Below are 18,812 nucleotides of genomic sequence, written 5' to 3'. Positions count from 1 at the left end.
AAGAGGGTTGACACTGAGTTCCTACAGTCCAGTATCTGTGTTCACAGCCTTCACTATCTACTTAATGTACATGGTTTTATTTAATTTCTAAAAAGCATGTCGCTATTTTGCAGAAAAGGAAACTCAGGCTCAAGAAAGATAATTAGGTAATAGTGCTGAAATTTCAAATAGGACTGTATATACAAGAATACTAAGCAGAACATGTTGTCGTGTCTGCTAAGAGGTTTCACTTTCACAAGGGGGTGTTGAGGCACAGTTTCCATCATTCACGGCATGACTTTTAGCCTTGTTCCTGCGTCAGTTCACCAAGATTGTGCTCCATCTCTCGGGACAGTCTCACATTAACCAAACTCATAAAGGCTGATGTAAAAACCCCAATGTCAGTGTACTGAATGAGAATGGGAGTCACATCTGGCACAATGGCCAAAACACTTGCAATGACCCAAACCCAAGTGGCACCTTCGCTTCTTGTAGGCAGGTTACATGGGATAGTAAATTATAATTGGAAGGTTCCTTAATGAAAACGCATTCAGATGATTAGGTAGTTATGTGATTTAATGTCCCATGGCCTTGGGCTCTAGAGGCTCTTCCATTCATTTTCTTTTTTTCTTTTTTTTGGCTTTTTGCCCTTTCTAGTGCCGCTCCCGTGGCATATGGAGGTTCCCACGCTAGGCGTCGAATCGGAGCTGTAGCTGCCGGCCTACACCACAGCCATAGCAACGTGGGATCCGAGCCGAGTCTGCGACCTACACCACAGCTCACGGCAACGCTGGATCCTTTAACCCACTGAGCAAGGCCAGGGACCGAACCCGCAACCTCATGGTTCCTAGTCAGATTTGTTAACCACTGAGCCACAATGGGAACTCCCTCTTCCATCCATTTTCATGATGGAGCCACATTTGACACAGAAGCTGGACACTCTGAACCCCTAGACCTGGATCCCGTGTCCCCCGTCGTTACTGGTATGGGCACCACTCTGTGACTCTCCCTCCACTGCTAAGAATGACCAACTGCACCCCCCCAGTGCCCCCCACTTAACTTTAACTATAGTACTGTCTCCAATTATGAACAGCTTGGCTTACAAGCCATCCTATACATTTTCCCCCCAATTTTCTTTCAACCTCCCACCTCTGATCTAGTGTCTTCCATACTATGATTAACCCTGCTATTAACTTTATTTCTTTGATCTCCAAGTTGTTGGCAACCCCCATAGCTGTTCCCTTGTCCGGGTAGGTTCTATGCTGCGGGATTTGAGGGAAGGCTAAACGAGAGACAACGTATAGGAAGAGAACCCAGTGCGAGGCAGCTGGTACCTAGTTTCCCAGAGGGTTAAAACTGCAAAAAGGCCCTGGCCATATCCCCATCTCACTGACCTCAGAAGACAGCGTTAATTGCTCTTATTATTTCACGCTATGGAGCAGGGAACACTTCCCCCTTGCTTACAAAGAGACTTTTGCTAACCGTGATGGTCTCTCTTTCCACGTATGTGACTTTGATTGTCTTGTATAGAATCCTTGAGCTGGAGACCACCTTTTTCAGCCCTTGCTGCCTGTCAGTGGAGTCAGTCACACTGTCATCAGAAGAACAGAAGCAACGTCACTAGCAAAGAAGGACTCGACATGTGCTTCTGCTCACTTGGTAGCTTTAAGAAAGCCTTCGCTGCTGCCAGACTTCCATGTCCACAGTGATAAGTTTGGGCTCTAGAGAGGGGTAAGACCAGGAAAGATGCCACCCTACTCCATCCAGTCTCTTGGGGTAGGAGATAATATAAGAAAGGGAACGTGTATGTCTGTGAATGACTGGGCCACGTTGCTGTACAGCAGAAGTTGGCACAACACTGTAAATCAACTAACTACACTTCAATTAAAAAAGAAAAAGAAAAAAAAGAAAGATGACATCCAGCCACCTACTTGGCGTCCTGCTATTGACCAAGGTAGACACTCGAATTTGTTGCCTTCCAGACTTTGTATTTATCCATTTAAAGAGTGAGGCAGTAGTTTCCTGGTAATTAATATTATCACTAATAACTAATATTTCAAAGTGTTCCATATTTGATCATCAAGTCTGATCCCTGATGAGGGGGTTATTAATTTTAATCCCATTTCATAAATTAAAAAAGCCAACAGCAAATATATCTATCATATAGCCAATCAAGCAGGGAACATACCTCTATTGACTCCAAATTCAGGACTCTTATCAGGGTGCCTTGCTTTTTTCTCATTTATATGCTCAAGTTCGCCTCTGGCCCTTAGAATGATTTCAGGATGAGGGTTAGGACCTATATTACTTGGTGCCACTGTCAGGGTTAATTTTTTTTTTTTTTGGCCATGCCCATGGCATGCAGAAGTTCCCAGGCCAAGGATCGAACCCCCTCCACTGCCATAGTAACCAGAGCCATAGTAGTGACAACACCAGATCCTTAATCCACAGAGCCATGTGGGAACTCCATGTCAGGATTAATTTTGTATGTCAGCTTGGTAGTCTACAGTCCTTAGATATTTGGTTACCTGTTCTTTTCTTTCTTTCTTTTTTGTTTTTTTCTGTCTTTTTAGGGCTGCACCCACGGCGTATGGAGGCTCTGAGGCTAGGGGTCGAATTGGAATTGGATCTATAGCCGCCGGCCTACGCCACAGCCACAGCAACACCAGATCCGAGCCATGTCTGCAACCTACACCATAGCTCATGGCAACACGAGATCCTTAACCCACTGAGCGAGGCCAGGGATTGAACCCACATCCTCATGGATCCTAGTCAGATTTGTTATCGCTGAGCCACGATGGGAACTCCCTGGTTAACTGATATTTTTGATGAAATATGTGAAATGTTATGTGAAAATGTTTTTTAGTTGAGGTTAATGCTTATTCTCAATCGCCTTTGAATAAGGCAGGTTACCCTTCAGGACGGGCTGGACCTCATCCAATTGTTTGAAGGCCTTTAGAGAAAAAGACCGCTCTCCCCCGAAGAAGAGGAGACCCCACCAGCAGGCCCCCTCTGAGGCTCAAGCTGCAGCTCTCTTTCGGGTCTCCTGGCCTGCCAGCCTCCCTGCAGATCTTGGACTTGCCAGGCCTCTGGTCACATCAGCCGCTTCCTCAAAATAAACCTCTCTCCGTGTTTTATACGTCCTGTTGGTTCGATTTCTCCGGAGAATCTTGATGACTGTAGACTGTGCTGTGACATGGAGGTTGCTTAACAAATACCCACCACTGCGCCGGTGGTCCTAGAAATGGGTAGGGGCTGGAGGCTGGGAGAGTTGAGGTGCTTGGAAAAGCGGAGATTGCCTTGGGGAGATGATTCCTAGAGACACAAACATGGGCGGTGGGATCACAGATGGAAGGGAGGAGCAGGCTACTGGAACCTGCGGGAGGTGAGCCTCATCATTAGACAGGGCCCTTGGCCGAGCGGGGTCCAGTGTTGGAGGGAAGGCAGAACGTGGATGTTTAGCGGAGGAGAACTCTAAGCACCGTGTTGAAGCTACAGCCTGGTTTCTCCCCGCTGCTGACAGTAAAACGTGAGCAGGGAGGGATGAACTGAGGATGGAATTGCTAAGCCCAAAGGCCCCAGAACTGGGAGAGCCGGAGGGTCTCAGCCCCGTCAATCCTGTGAAACATGAGAACGCGCGATCTGGAGAGAACCTCAAGGGTGTGGCTGTACAGTCATTCGATTTTAAAGAAATGACAGGTGTGACTGCTGGATCCAATTAACCATTTCAGCAAAAATGATGCCGGGGCGGGCAGAAGGCGGGGGCGGAGACAGGACAAAATGAAGGGAGGCTGTTGGACGCCTGAGGCATTACGGGACGGAGCGGTGGAGTCTCTGGCTGCGAGCATGCATTATTTTTCAAGAAAAGAGAAGAATGTCCCAGAAGACCGTCCCAGGGTTGGCAGGGCTGTCATCACAGGCTAGAGGCTGGCCAGGGGGTGGCGATGGGCCGCTTCCCTCCGGTCCTGTAGGTGGAGCTGGTGCCCAGGGCCTTGGGGGCAGGGCGAGAGGCTTGAGAGTGGAGCCTGAAGGGGGGGCTCTCAAGCCTTGAAATTGAATGGGATTTGCCTTGCTGGGTTCGGGCTTGCTTGGTAGCCGTCACCCCTGTCTTCTTCCCGAATTTGCCCACCTGCAGTGGGGCTGTCTCTGCTCTGCGTGTCTCGCTGCCTTCGTGTTTTGGGAGCAGATCGCTTGTCTGTGTCCACGGATTCCCAGCAGGAGGAGAATTTTGCCTCAGGATGCATCTTACCTTGAGTCTCACTCATACCTGACTTATATTTAGATGTAATGCTGAACTTAGACCTGCTGCTCGGATGGGTTAAGAGTTTGGGGGCCGCCAGGATGGGCTGAACGCGTGCTGTCTGTGAGGAGAACACGCGTTCTGTGGGAGCAGAGGGTGGATGGAGTGTTACAGGCTCCAGAGTCACATGCTGAAGTGAGGGTGTGGGTCCCCACACCCCAGGGCCTCAGCACGTGGCTGCATTTGGAGACAGGACCTTGAAAGAGGTCAGGAAGGTAGAATGAAGCCGTAGAGTGGGTCTCGTCCAGGAGCACTAGCGTCCTTCTAAGAAGTGGAGCTCAGGGAGTTCCCGTCGTGGTGCAGTGGTTAACGAATCCGACTAGGAACCATGAGGTTGCGGGTTCGGTCCCTGGCCTTGCTCAGTGGGTTAAGGATCTGGCGTTGCCATGACCTGTGCTATAGGTCGCAGACACGGCTTGGATCCCCCGCTGCTGTGGCTCTGGCGTAGGCCGGTGGCTACAGCTCCGATTAGACCCCTAGCCTGGGAACCTCCATATGCCGCAGGAAGCGGCCCTAGAAAAGACAAAAAGACAAAAAAAAAAAAAAAAAAAAAAAAAAAAAGAAGAAGTGGAGCTTAGACACAGAGACATAGACTGAGGGTTGACTATTGAAGACCAGTGAGAAGACCGCCTGCCAGGCCAAGGAGAGAGGCCAACACCTTCATCTTGGACTTCCGGTCTCCAGACCTGTGAGAAAATAAGTTTCTCTTGTGTAAGCCACCCAGTCTGTGGTATTTAGTTATGGCAGCCCGAACATACCAAGAGGTACCAACATCCATGAAATAATTTGGTGGGGAGGGGCCATAGAGGGGGGGAGAGTCACCCATACTGTTTTGTTGGCATTAAGAGGGTAAATCATGGTTATTTGACTGATTTTGTTATTTCAAAGCCAATATTGCCTAGACCCAACTTTGATTGTATGTTCCTTCATCTCTGAGTTTTTTTTTTTTTTTTTTTTCCATGTAAAATCACTTTCTCTCAAGTTTATTGCCTTAACAGCCTGGGGAATATTTGCTTCTGAGGAGTGTATATCAAATCTATTTCCTTTTCATCAGAATATCTTTCTTTCTTTGTAAACAAAATTATACTATGATTTTAAAGTGCAGAAACTCTTGGAAAGAAAAGTCTGCTTTGGATTCCAACAAAGTTTCCTCTTATTACATGTCATATCTATTATATTCTTCAGGGCTCTTACTTAAAGATTTGCTTTCAAACACTGCTTGGAACCAAATGATTCAAAACTAGTTTTCTTTCACCAAAAGGAATTGTAGGACCAAGGAACCTCCCTTTTGGAGAAATTCCTGCCCTCTTCTATTTCTCCCCGTGAACGTTCTAATGAACCCTACTTGACAGAGGGTTTTTTTTTTTTTTCCCAATTCTGAGTTTTACATGCCCAGATTCCAACATTTAAGCACAAATATATATCTAAATGACCCAAAATTATTCAGGATTGACCTCTCATTTTCTGGCCGTGGGTATCAGCTCTGAAGATGAGAAAGGAATGGAAGGATAAAAGAGAATCCTGCCAATATCTGTCAATAGACTCAAAGATCATCGTTGCGCAGTGATGACGCTGTTATTCGTGAATATTATTTCTCACAAATTCACCTTTCTGGTTTTAAACTCTTTCTGGTTTTACCCTTTTATATTGTAAATATCTTAAAAACATTGCAGCCAAATTCACAGACTAATGGAACACTCTGTTGAACAAAAGGGATTTTTGTTTTCTGATAATTAACTTTAGATTCCTATGAGGACAACAGAAGATTATCCAGAAGAGTGTAAGAGCTCAGAATGGCTGTACACCAAGCAGAGGCATTCCTGCAATGCCCAGAATGTTATTTCTTCATCTTTTCCACCTTTAAATGAGTATTCCGGAGCTCCCATCATGCGCAGTGGAAATGAATCCAACTAGGAACCATGAGGTGGCGGGTTCGATCCCTAGCCTCGCTCAGTGGGTCAGGGATCCAGCGTTGCCCTGAGCTGTGTTGTAGGTCGAAGAAGCAGCTCGGATCTGGCATTGCTGTGGCTGTGGTGTAGGCCAGCAGCTATAGCTTGGATTAGATCCCTAGCCTGGGAACCTCCATATGCCTCGGGTGTGGCCCTAAAAAGACAATAAATAAATAAATAAATAAGTATTCCCCCAAGTTCCTCCCTCCCCCCAAAACCAAATAAATGAGCACAGAGCACTGTAGCTCCTGGTTAATGGCATTGCAATAGAATTTGGACTCACAGGTATTTTGTGGGTAGTTACAGTTCTGGTTGTGTTGGATGGGCAGAGTTCGGGGGTCGGAAGGAGCCCAGTTCTGTCACTTACCCGTCGTGCATCCTTAGCCAAGTCGTTCAAACTCTGAGCCTGGATGGGGGAATAATAATATCTGCCTCACAAATTTTCATGTGCACCAAATGAGATAATGGACATGAATTTGCTCTTTAAACCGTAACTGGGCTATGCAGATGTTAGTCATTATTTTCAAACAGCATCTGTGACCTAGTTTTGATTGTGGTTTACTTTTGGAGAGCAAAGAATTATAAATGCCTCTTGGCTCATCTGGAACAAACCTAATCCAGGGACTTTAACGACCAATGATCACTTTAAAGGCAAGTACCCTGCTGCAAAAGTCGATGGACTCCAGGGACTAGGCTTATTTGCTACATTCTTATTTGCTATTAATTAATTATAAGTAGCATGTCCACCAGCATACTAAATTATGAGGCATCCATTTAAATAAAATTCATACGCTTCCACAGAGCACAACCTCCGGATTCTCCCACTTTGTTCAGCTTAGCAAAGGAAAATACTTCTTGGAACTTCTCCATGTTCAAATATTTCCATCATCTGTAAGGAACTTGCTTTTGTCACTTGCATATTGTTGCTTGAACAATTTTTTTGGCTAATTCTTCCATCCTGTGTATTTTCCCTTTAGGTGGTTTTATATAAGGGACTCTTTTTATTGCCCAGTTGCCATATGGAAGTGATTAATCGTTTAAAAAAAAAACCCAGGAAATTAACCTCTGGTTCACAATATTGCACATCAGATGGAATTCTTCAGAATGACCTCATTTTTTCCACCCCAAACCATCCATTCGACTATCTTATCAGGCAATCACGATACTGGTTTTCTGGTTCAGGGAGTTATTTTGCTAGAATTCAGAGAAAGTGACGCTCAGAAAACTCCTCTAACGTTGCCCGTCTAGTTGACATTTGCTTTTTGTGCATCTCTTAATTCACACATCTTTTATTTGTCATCTTAATGTCTCTCTCTTTACTTTTCATATATGACATTCGGTTATTGGCAAAACTTTGCTCCCATGTCATTGGTGCTGTCCTCTCAAGATATTCCTCCACAAATTAGCAGCCTTTTTCTTCTCATGATCTTGGTGAACCTTCATGAGATGATTCTTCCTGCTGAGTAGTTCTCTGAGGAGGAGCTTCTGTGGTGCAAGAGGAAGGGTGTGGGAGTTGGGTTTTAGGAGACCTGGGTTCTGACTCCTCCGCTGATGAACTCCAGGGTGGTGCCCGTGTCTCCAGCCCTCCCAGAGCCTCTGTTGATTCATCTGAAAGACAAACGCATCCTCCAAGTTTAGATTTTTCATAGTTATCAGGCAGGCAGTACCTGGAAAAGATATGGACTTTGAAGCCCTGCAGCCGGGGCTCAGTACCATATGGGGAAAGTTACTAAAATTCCTCTTTCCTTTCTTTTTTCCTTTTTTTTTCATTCACCCCACTGCGTATGGAGTTCCCAGGCCAGGGATCAGATCCGAACCGCAGCTGTGATCCACACCACAGCTGCTGCAATGCTGGATCCTTAGCCCACTGTATGGGTCTGGGGATTGAACCTGGGTCCCAGCCCTCCCAGGATGTCGCTGATCCCATTGTGCCACAGCGGGAACTCCAAGAGACGTTATTAAAAATGTTTTAAGCCTCATTTTTCTTTGTAAAAGAGGGATGATCAGATTCACCTCAAAATGATAAAGATTAAATAGGCTTCTGTATATAAGATGCTCTGATACAGAAAAGTGATAGTAGTATTTCCTGCCTCCTCTTCCCATTCCACCCCTCGCCCCTCCAAAAAAAAAAAAAAAAATGTGGCAATGGAATAAGAGGCTTTAGGCATCATTTGCACTGGAGGGGGAAACCTGTCAGATGGCTTTGGCCCATTTACCTCGAAGACGCTTGGAGAGCGAAGGCCTGGAAGGCAGCTTGCCAGGTTTCGGGTTCACTTCTAGCTCTGAGTCTCCCTGACATTTAAAGGACTTTCTGTGGGACATCATTCCCATCTTCGCTAATAGTCTTTTCAGAGAAAACTGGGGATGCTTTATCTGACAAAGGACACAGGGAACGTTGGTGAGGCAAAGAGAGCCTGGGAGACGCAGTAAATATAAACAATAAGGTACTGTCATTTCTAGGACGTTTCAGTGTTTTACACAGGCAGCGAAGCAGAGAGAATATTAGAAGTGGGGGCTGTCCCAGGAAGGTGAGGTTGCGGCCGTCGCACCTTGATGGCTTTCTTCCCTACCAGAGAAATAACGTGATGCTGACTAGGCTCCAGGGTGACGTGGAAAGGTCAGAAATGACAGCCGCCTCTGGAATGCCGGCCTCCCCACACTTCCAGGCTTTCCTTTCTTCCAAATTTCCTGATTGGACAGTGCAGAGTCTCCGTCCTCTGCATTCTTCACCAAGGCGAGGCCTGATGCTATAGCTGTTCCTCGGGGGTGGGGATGAAATGAAATGTAATAGTGAGAAACGCAGACTTCTGCAAGGAAATGAAAAAGTTGTCCATTGCACCAGTGCAGCTTGGCAGGCATGGGGCTCCGCAAAGAGGAGCTATGGAAATAAACGCTTCAGTGGTTGGAGGTGGCTCTGTCCTCCCTAGAAACCAGCCACTGGCCGTGATACCGGAAAAGTAAACGCCAAAGTAAAATGCATTATTGGAAGCATTATGAATTTTTTTTCTGTTATTTTTTAGTTTATTTGGCACATTCTGGAAAGATTTGTGTCTCTATTTCCGATGAAGTTTGCCAATTTCTTTTTTTAAAATTTAAGCTTAAAGACAGAATGGAATATAAGGTCTATGTATTGAGAAAGATTTCTAGGGGCTGCCCTAACACGGGTCCAGTTACCTGCTTGGGATACAGTCACGGAGTCACCTGACTTGCGTTTGCTTCTCTGAAGATGTCAATCTAATGGCTGTGAAATTTCATATATGAACACAGCATCCGAAATTGGAACCCACGCCAGCCATTATGTGAAGTCTTGTTGACACATCGGTGCTTGCTTTTAGCAGAGACTATCATTTAAGAGTGAATTTTCTCAAAAGCTAGCTGTTACTCTCTGTAGGGAGAAGATATAATAAGAGGATCCCGTAGACTAAATGTTTCTAAGAACCGTAAGCGTTATTCCTTCCCTTATTCGAAAACATACGTTGAAAAGAATAATTAATTGCCTACCATGTTTCAAAAATACACTAAGCATTTAAAATAGGCCATCCAGTTTAAGTCTCCAAACAATCTTATAAAATTAGGTATTGTTATCATCCCCAATTTACAGATGAAGGAATTGAGATATCAGAGAGGTTGAATAGCGTGCCAAGGTTATAGAGGTAGCAAGAGATAAAACTGGGATAAGAATGTGGGCCGTCAGATTCTAGAGCTGTGCTTTGGGGTTGGGAGCGACCATGAGAAACTGGATATGGCTGTGCACCTATTCAGTAAAATGTTCCCACATTCCTAAACTGAGAGCACAGATGCAAGTCACAGCCCTTGTCATTAAAAAGCTCATAGCTTGTGGGACCATTAGAAAAACAGTGATAATTGCATTCCTGGGAAAGCACTTTGAGTGGGAAGAGGTTAAGACAGGCAGTGGATGTAAAGGAATTCCATGCAGAAGGAAAATTAGAGGTCAGATAGAAAACTGCAAAGTATAGGTCAGGTGGTGGTGGCAAGAGGGTGAGAAAGGGTTGCCTATAACTACAACTCCCAGTCTTGTAGGGGACAGAAGATGGATTTATTAATAACAATAATACAAAGCTTAGAGAGGATCAATTTCACAAGAAAAATGTAAGGTGATGTGCCCTGGGACTTCTAAGGAGAGAAAGATAATTTCCAGGTGGGGCAGGCATGGTAGGCTTCCTGGAGAAGGTGGTATCTGAGCTAGGCCTTGGGGAATGAGAAGGACTTGGACATGTAATAGACACAGATCATACGGGTGGCAGGTGGGGAGTCAACTAGATGTGAGTAAAAAGACAAATAGAATCAGGGTTATGGACAGCTTACTTTCCAATGCCTGATTCCATGAGAAGAAAAGGTTCTATTTGTGTTTGATGTACACATACAAGAAAAGAATCTCCTGGTGGGATATTTGTAAGACTTGCCTTGGTGGGAATTTCTCCCATTTCTCAGTCTGTAGAAGAGGGTTGACTCATGTAGGATATCTGATCACCCATCTTCTGTTAGATGATTTTTTGGGGGGGTCCAGGGTGGTAAAAAAAAAAGTTCTCAGCTAATATTTGAATGCTTTGTAGAGACTGCAAATTATATTGTGGAAACTGGATCCCTGCATTTAATTGCAGAATTAGTAACCAGAAGAGGGGATGGGGAGAAGAGTAGGTTGGGAATAGAGCAGAAACAATTCAGTATTAATTCTGTAAAATTATACAGATGAAAAATATTCTTTGATTTCACATTTGCACTGTTTCACTATTTCATAATGCCCTCAAAATCAAGGACATTTTTTGTTTGAATGAATGGATAGATGGATAGATGGATGGATGGATGGAAGAACAGACTCAGGGATTCAAAGAACTGTAGGGCTAAGAGTTGGTTGGGTCTTGGGGCTGAAAATGAGGTCCCTGGGCCATGACAATTGACCACCTCCTGGGCCCAGGCATGTGGTTTTTGGATGACCTTTCACCTCTTTCTTCAACTCAAGAGCTTTCTGCTCACTTTTCCTCCTACCCTTCCTCTCCTGCTTCTCATCTCCCATACATCCCCTCTTTCTCTCGTTGAGGTATTTTATCTCCTCTGCCACTCTTAGGGTACTGTTTGCAAGTATATGTTCTGTCCACGTTTCCTATAACTTTAGTCTGACTCAATATGGAGAAATATCAAAGATTTTTCCAAGGAGATTTTGAGTGACTTGAGCTACATTGCAAAAGTCTGATAGCTTTTTAGTATAAGAATTTTTGGCATTGGTAACATGGTACACACACATACCTACACCTACACACACACACACACACACACACACACACACACACATACACGAGGTTATATATCACCCTAATGCCAAAGGAACATGTCTTATATGTTTAATATATTTAATAAATATCTAGCATATATATTTAGTTATAGACAGCTGATAATCATCTTGACTACCACTGAGAACCTTGTGTATGCAGACTCTTTGCTTAGAGCTCTCACTCAAAGCTCCCACATTCTCCCTGGAAGATGAATAAACTCTCGGTGTTATTAGGGGTTTGCAGTAAATGGTAGAACTGGATTTAAACCTAGATAGGGCTGGTTCCAAAGTCTTCACGCTTCTCAGTTTTCCACATTACATTCCATGAGGGCCTGGGATGGAAAAAAGGAATTCATAGGTGTTTCTTCTGTCAGTGGTTGAGTCCTAGCTGCCTAATGCAGTAAAGAGACCCTGCTGTGGGGGAGGGGAGGCCAAGATGGCTGCCTTCCCTGGGACCAGCTTGCCGTGTGAACTAGAATTAGCTTGTCACTTCTCTGGGCTTCGGTGAAAGCCACCGAAAGGATCCTCTGGGGCCCTTCCAGCTCTCGCATACCAGGTTTCCCGTTTTATTCCAATATGTCTTCTCTGTAGACGGGTAATGCCACTGATTGAGTACATAACACACTCATTTGTGCATTTAAGAAGATAAATGTAACTCTTTGCTCACATGCAAACTGCACTCTTGAAATAACTAAAAGTCAGTTTTGATGGCTCTTAAGCTGGGACCTGAAGAATTATGAAGAGTTTTACATTTGCTGGAAGGTAGAAAGGTCATGATTTAGTCTCTCTCACCAACCAGATCTATGGATTTTCTTTTACTCCCCGGCTTGGTTTCCTGGCATTTCTCAACACCTGGAAACACATAAAAAATATGCCATATTTGAGAAATTTAGTAGGCATGTTTCTAAAGTTGGGTGGAAACAATTTAGCAAAAGATATCTTTGTTTATTTGGAAAAAGAAGTGGAACTTGGAAAAGCATGAGTTATTTTGAATTTAAGGGTTTGAATGACATTCCTGTGCTAGAAACCAAAGATTCTCTTCTGTTTAAAAAAAAAAAATTGGCAAAGGTTAGGCTTTTGAGCAAGTAAAATTTGAATACAAAAGAAATCTCTTATTTTTGTCCCAGCTCAAATGATTGACTCTGATAGGCCCAGTAAAGATGGAATTGATAAAAAATAACAAAGTGCTGTTGTTTTTACAGCTCAGAAAAACAGCATCTACAACTTCTGACAACTGTTTCCCAGAAGGAGTTGGAACGTCCTAGTGCAAATAGTTACTCAAAGCCCATCCGGATAACCCGTGAGCACTTAGGGACTTTGCAGTGAGTCTGTTAGATTTCTGTGGCGCCCCTTAGAAATGGTGCGATATCTTCACAGCAATATTAAGGTGCTGCCAATCACCATCTTGTTTACATAGGGACAGTGGTGCCCATCGATGGCATCACACTTGGAACGTGTATTTAACGTGATGCCCATGATACGACTGACTAGCAGAGACTTTGAGAAAAACATCCATGTTATGCTACTTTGTGACCATTTTTTGAAGGCTCTGAAATCAGACCGAACCCCAGTGGGTAGTAAAGGGCTGGCCTTGAGTGAATGCCCCAGTCATCAGTTATCCCCAAAGACATAAAGCTTGGAGCAGGAAAGGAGGACTCAGAAGATGGGCCTTACTCGGATTTTGTAAGTTGACTCATCTAGAACAAACTCCCCAAGGTCAGTGGCCAGCCTCTGAGGCACAGAGAAGCCTGGCGTGATTTAGTGGCAGGGACCTGCCATGGTCCTGTGGGGTCAGACTGGAAGCCAGGCACCTGGGATCTGGCGTGGGAAGGGATGCTTGGGCTCTGGACCTGAGGCAGTGTTAGAAATGATTCGGTCCACACCGTTCTCCCTTCCGTAGTCGTAGCTGCTATCTTCCTGCGCTTTGCAGTCTGGGTTTGGTGGTGATGGTAGAAGACATGGCAATTATACCTTAAGGGCAATGTTGTTATTGACGATAATAATACACCTACACGGTGCTGAATCCTAGCTGGGAGCTCATTTCGTCCTCGCAACAGCACTATGAGTTAGATACTAATACTTGCTCAATTTTGCATGTTAGGAAACTCAAGCCCAGAGAAGGTGAGCAACCAGCCGAGGGCCCCCCAGCTGGTAGGTGTTGGAGCTGAGATTTGAGTGAAGGTTTGTAGAGGCGCCTCGGAGAATGAGCCAGGGCCTGTGACAGGCAGAGCTGCAAGCTGAGTGACGTCCTTCCTCTTGAGGAGACGGGGCGGGCAGAAGCAGGTCCGGGTAGAAGAGGCCTGCACCGAGGCTCTCAGGGCTGGCACAGAGGGCGCTCATGCACAGGCCGCCAGACAAGGGCACGGGAGAAGAAACTGAGGAACATAAATACAGTCAGGCGGCATCTGGAAGCAAGTGGGGACCACTGCAGGGAGCCTCAATTCTCACTAACAAGCCGGGATTGGGGCCTCATGTGTATCAGGTATAAGTAGATAAAACAGAGTTTAAAAAAAAAATCACCCATGTGACTACTGAAGAAAGGTGATTGCTTTGAACGTTTTGGTACAAAACCTTGTTGGTGTGGACATGTGCATAAAAATGTGTTTTTCTTTGATGTTGTATTACAAAAACTTTCAAACGTACGGAAACGTTGAACACCCAATATAGTTACCAGCTGGATTCCCTGGTTATCATGTTGCTGTAATTTGCTTTGGCACATATCTCTCTCTATCCCCTACGTATTCATCAGCCTGGTTTTTCGCTTACACATTTCCGAGTTAAGTTGCAGACACCAGTACACTCCATCCCCAAACACTTCAGAGCTGCAGACACGTACACCATGTGTGCATGTGCACATACACACACACACACGTGTGATGCGTTTTCATGAGGCATGCTACTCTAAACCTTTTTCCCTCTCACTGAAACTTTTTGTGAATGTGGTTTTTAGGACCCATGACATATTTAATTCAGTAATCACAAATTACGTCAGCAGCTTGAAGCAGACATCGCAGCCCCGCCTACCCAGGACTCCTGTCCCCAGGCTCTCTCTCCCTTCCTGTTACTGGGGAAGAACTGCCTGGAATAATTTTGTACCAAGGAGCTGCACAATAAATATTTATTGAGTCAATGAATTGAACCATGCCCAATTTGGGAACGTTCACTGTTTCTGATTTTGTCCATCATCTATGCAAACACTACAAGGAACATATTTTTTTTGCATCTATAAATTGTTTCCTAAGAATGGATTTTGAGTGCGATGGTTAAATCAAAGGTTAGAAGCCTTGTAAAGACCTTTGCTACATTTTGTTTTTGCCAAATTGTTTTCCTTTTTGCTGTTGTTTTTTGGCCGCATCCTTAACATATGGAAGTTCCCTGGCCAGGGATCAAACCTGAGCGGCAGTTGCAACCTACATCACAGGGATACTTAACCCACTGCACCACGGGGGAATTCCACCAAATTGGTGTCTAGAATGCCACTGGGCTACGATTGCTTCTCCGCATTTTTGCAGGATTGGTTTTTGCATGTTTTGTAGCCCTTGTTGATTTAGTTACCTATTATTCAAGATGATATATAAGGGCTTAAGTGAAAACAAAAGGTGAGTTTAGGCGGTGAGTTGGGAGTGAGTATAGATGTTTCGCTGGATTTTGAAATCCAAGTCATTGAATGATTTTTCTCATCTCTGTCACACATCAGTTTCAAAAATAGACGTGACTTCTCCCAGCTGTGGAGGTAGAGTCTGGGCTAAGATGAATTTACGTGAGGAGGGATGTAGGAAGTCTGACCCCGAATTTGCAGTGACTGATGATCTAATAATGTCTTTGTCTGCATCCTCTGCTTTGCTAGATACAGAAGATGCCAGTCATTCAGTCTCAGCAATGAGTGAACACTAAGGCACATTTGAGTCTTTGCTGATGAAAGAGCATAAATACACGGGGAAGTTCGGTGGGAATGGCTGGGCTGAATAGGAGTTCTGCTATGATTTTGAGAAACATGCTCAATGCCTCAGCATACAAATCGACTTTCATCTCCCCGAAGATCAGAACCCTCTTAAATATAATGATCCATTCTCAATTACCTATTCGTGGGAGGCCAGGATAATAGACAACCGAACTCCAGCTATAATTTAAAATACTCATGTCACCACTTGGATCTGACACCTCTTCTTTTATCAAACTTAGAAAAAAATCTTTCCCCCAAAGCCCTTAAACCGCACAATTCAGCTCCTAACCACGGAGGCTCACCCTTCTGGATTTCCCCTGCTGTAGTGTGGTTGAAGTGCTAATTAGCAGGGAAAGTGCCAGATGGCAGGCAGCCAGAAGGAAAAGCAGAGAAGGCGGAAGACCTGCGTGAACCAGCGGTGGGATAACCTGTGCAAAACCGAGATGTGCCTCCGAGGGGTTCACCTGAAAGATCCTCCTCCTCTCAAGTGCTGTTTCAGGTTGGCAGCGGGCTCCAGTCTCCTCACCTGCTCGATAGGATTATAATCCTACCACACTCCCCGGATGGCCAGGAGGAGGGAATCGAATCAGAAAAGGATAGCCGGCTAGGAAGCCCTCCTTACTTGGGTACCTACTCTATGCCAGACACTTGGCAATGACTTTCTTTCATTCTCACATTGATGTGCCCAGGCGGGACTGGCTCCCTCTGTTTGATGGATGGGTGAACCATGGCGAGGAAGCTTGCAGGATGCCATAGATCAGCTCGTCTGACCTCACTCAGAAGCTTTTTCTGCTGAGCATGGGGCAGAAGTGCCTGGCTTTCTGTGGACACTCAATTATATCTGTTATTATTGGAGAACAGAGAGAAAAAAGAACCCAAATTATCCCTCTGTTATGACTGTAAACAACAGGTATTTAAAGTTGTTGGGAAGCTTTTTGTGCTGATGTTCAACATCTAATTTACCTGCCCTATTTTAGCCAATTCACACAAACGTTTGTTATGTAACAGGCACGTGCTTTTACTGTGTATAAATTCGGTTACATAAATCCCACGCCTGCTGACTGCTAGCAATCTTTCAAATGTAATGAGCTGAAAGACTCCCTTCGAGCCTTGGAGCCGGATGGCTTTGGTTTAACCATTTGCTGAGTTCAGCTTTTAGGAGGAGATGTTTGCTCTGACCCTTCAAGGAAGCCTGGATTCCAAGCAACTGTGGATGAGATTTAAGTCTCTAAGAATGATAGCAACTTAAGGGAAACAAGGCTTCAGCCGAAAGTTCTCACAAGCCCTGTATCTACATTCCATCAGGATGATGCGGTAGAGGTTGGATCCAGATGGCCTCTCCCTTTGGGTCCTGTGACCATTCCATGGCGAGAGAAAGAAACACAGCACTCTCTGGCCAGGAGAGGTGACATATGTGAACCCCGAAAATCATGGTGGGATTTTTTTTTTTTTTTTTGCTTTTTAGGGCTGCACCCGCAGCACATGGAGGTTCCCAGGCTAGAGGTTGAATTGGAGCTACAGCTGCTGGCCTACACCACAGCCACAGCAATGCCGGATCCTTCCACTGAGTGAGGTCAGGGATTGAACCTGCAACCTCATGGTCAGATTCGTTTCTGGTGCATCACAACGGGAACTCCCACAGTGGGATTTTCTGCGGCTGAGTATACCTAGCCCTTGGTGAGCTTCTCAACTACAAAGAGGAGCTCTGTAAAAAATACAAAGTAAGAAACATTTTGGTTAATTGAAGTCAAATTTTGTACTAAAAGAAGAGCGAAATAGACTTTTGCTTCTTTCTCATCAAAGAGAAAAATGTCTTTAGTGGGTAAAAACATCTTAACGTTTGGTCTTGTCTGTTTTGTTGATCAGTTAAAATTGGAGCAGTAAGATCCAGAGTGGGGAAAGGCTTGGGGGAGTCCTTGAATCCATTCTTCTCCTTTGGAGCTAAAGTACCTGCAGGTCATGGCCACAGTGTCCCCAAGCTGGGTGTAGAGCTCAGCTCTGCCACAAGCTGTTCCTTCGTATAGGAAGATGCAGTTCGTGGGATCTAGGGGGAGGTACTCAATCCCTCTGTAGCTCAGATTTTTTTTTCATCTGTAAAATGGGATAATAATGGTACCTACCTCGAAGGGCTATGTGCAGATTCAATGAGTTTTCATATTAATTAAATACGCAAATTTAAACTGAACAAGTAAATCTCTCAGAACAGCCCAGACACACTGTAAGGGCTGAGGGTTGGCCGTTCTTCTTACATGGATCGCAGAGGCAAGACCTGGGTGCTCAGTGTGTGTGAGGTCTGGGAGTCTGATGCCTTCCTTAGAAACCAGCCCTGCCACACACCGCTTCCCTAGCCTTGGGAGAGTCACACAAAGCCTATGATTCTCTATCTTCCTCATCTGTAAAATGGGGATGTTGGTTCCTAGCACAAGGAGCATTGTGAGGGAAAGGACAAGCTTACATAAGACAACGCACATGGTATGCAGCACATGGCTAGTACTCGTAAGAAACATTTGTGAAGAAAAGGAAAAAGAATGAAATATGGATCCCTCAGTATTCAAAGTACTTTTAAAAGCTGAGCCTCTACTCTGTCCCAAGCAGTCTGTATTTTAAATACTCCTTATGATTCTGAAAGTGTCATTCCTAGGTCAAAGATGATAGAGTGGAATTTGAAGTCCAAAGTCCTACCCTGTCTCCCATCCATGGTTAACCTCTGATCATAAATCATGAACCTCAAAAATGGTACATCTGATTTTTCTGCCTTGCGGTGGCCTCCGTTAACTTCTCCCTGGATCTTCTAAATTGATTCTCTAATTAGCAGCAGAATCTAGACGTGGACCTGGTGCCAGAAAGAGAACGGCTCTGTTTGAGCTAGTGTGAGAATCCCTGAGTCTTTTAGATCTGTTCGGCCACTGAGCCATCTCAGACCTTCTCTTGCTTTGAAATATACAGCTGTGGCCAGAATTTATGCAACCCGCGAACATGTATATAAATCAATTTGCAGGCACTGGGAAAGTATATTGAGTGCCATAGAACTTAACGCTTAACTAAAAAATAAAGATCCGTTTTGTGAAATTTTATTTTGATGAATTAGTAATTAACTCAGTTTACTCAATCTGTGTGAATCCACTTTTTCCTGTACTGGTTTCTGTGGTTCAGCTCAAGGTGAATTTTTAGGAGTGTGATAATCCCATCTCTTTCCAGCCTTGACCCCTGCCTACACTTTGTCCCTACCCTTGGCTCTGACTATAGGCAAACCATGAGATTGTCCTTAGGTTGTGCATAGGTTGCTGTGCTGGGTGAGGCTCAGGCAAGATCATGAACATGAATGCACTTTGAAATTCATGAGCTGATGTG

At 44.7% G+C, this 18,812-nt stretch overlaps 1 long non-coding RNA gene across 3 annotated transcripts in view; it reads left to right on the top strand.

The window, feature by feature from the left end:
• The window catches only part of LOC106509907 (uncharacterized), a 96,339-nt gene that overhangs the window by 1,698 nt on the left and 75,829 nt on the right, over window positions 1–18,812 (top strand). The gene's annotated exons all lie outside the window — the stretch shown is intronic.

The sequence above is a fragment of the Sus scrofa genome, chromosome 3, assembly GCF_054392235.1.
Source record: "Sus scrofa isolate SSC_HxYL_T2T_F1_AM1 chromosome 3, Sscrofa_HxYL_maternal_Yorkshire_Landrace_v2.0, whole genome shotgun sequence".
NCBI lineage: Eukaryota > Metazoa > Chordata > Mammalia > Artiodactyla > Suidae > Sus > Sus scrofa.
Note: the sequence above shows the minus strand (reverse complement) of the source record. Positions and strands in the feature narration are given on the sequence as shown.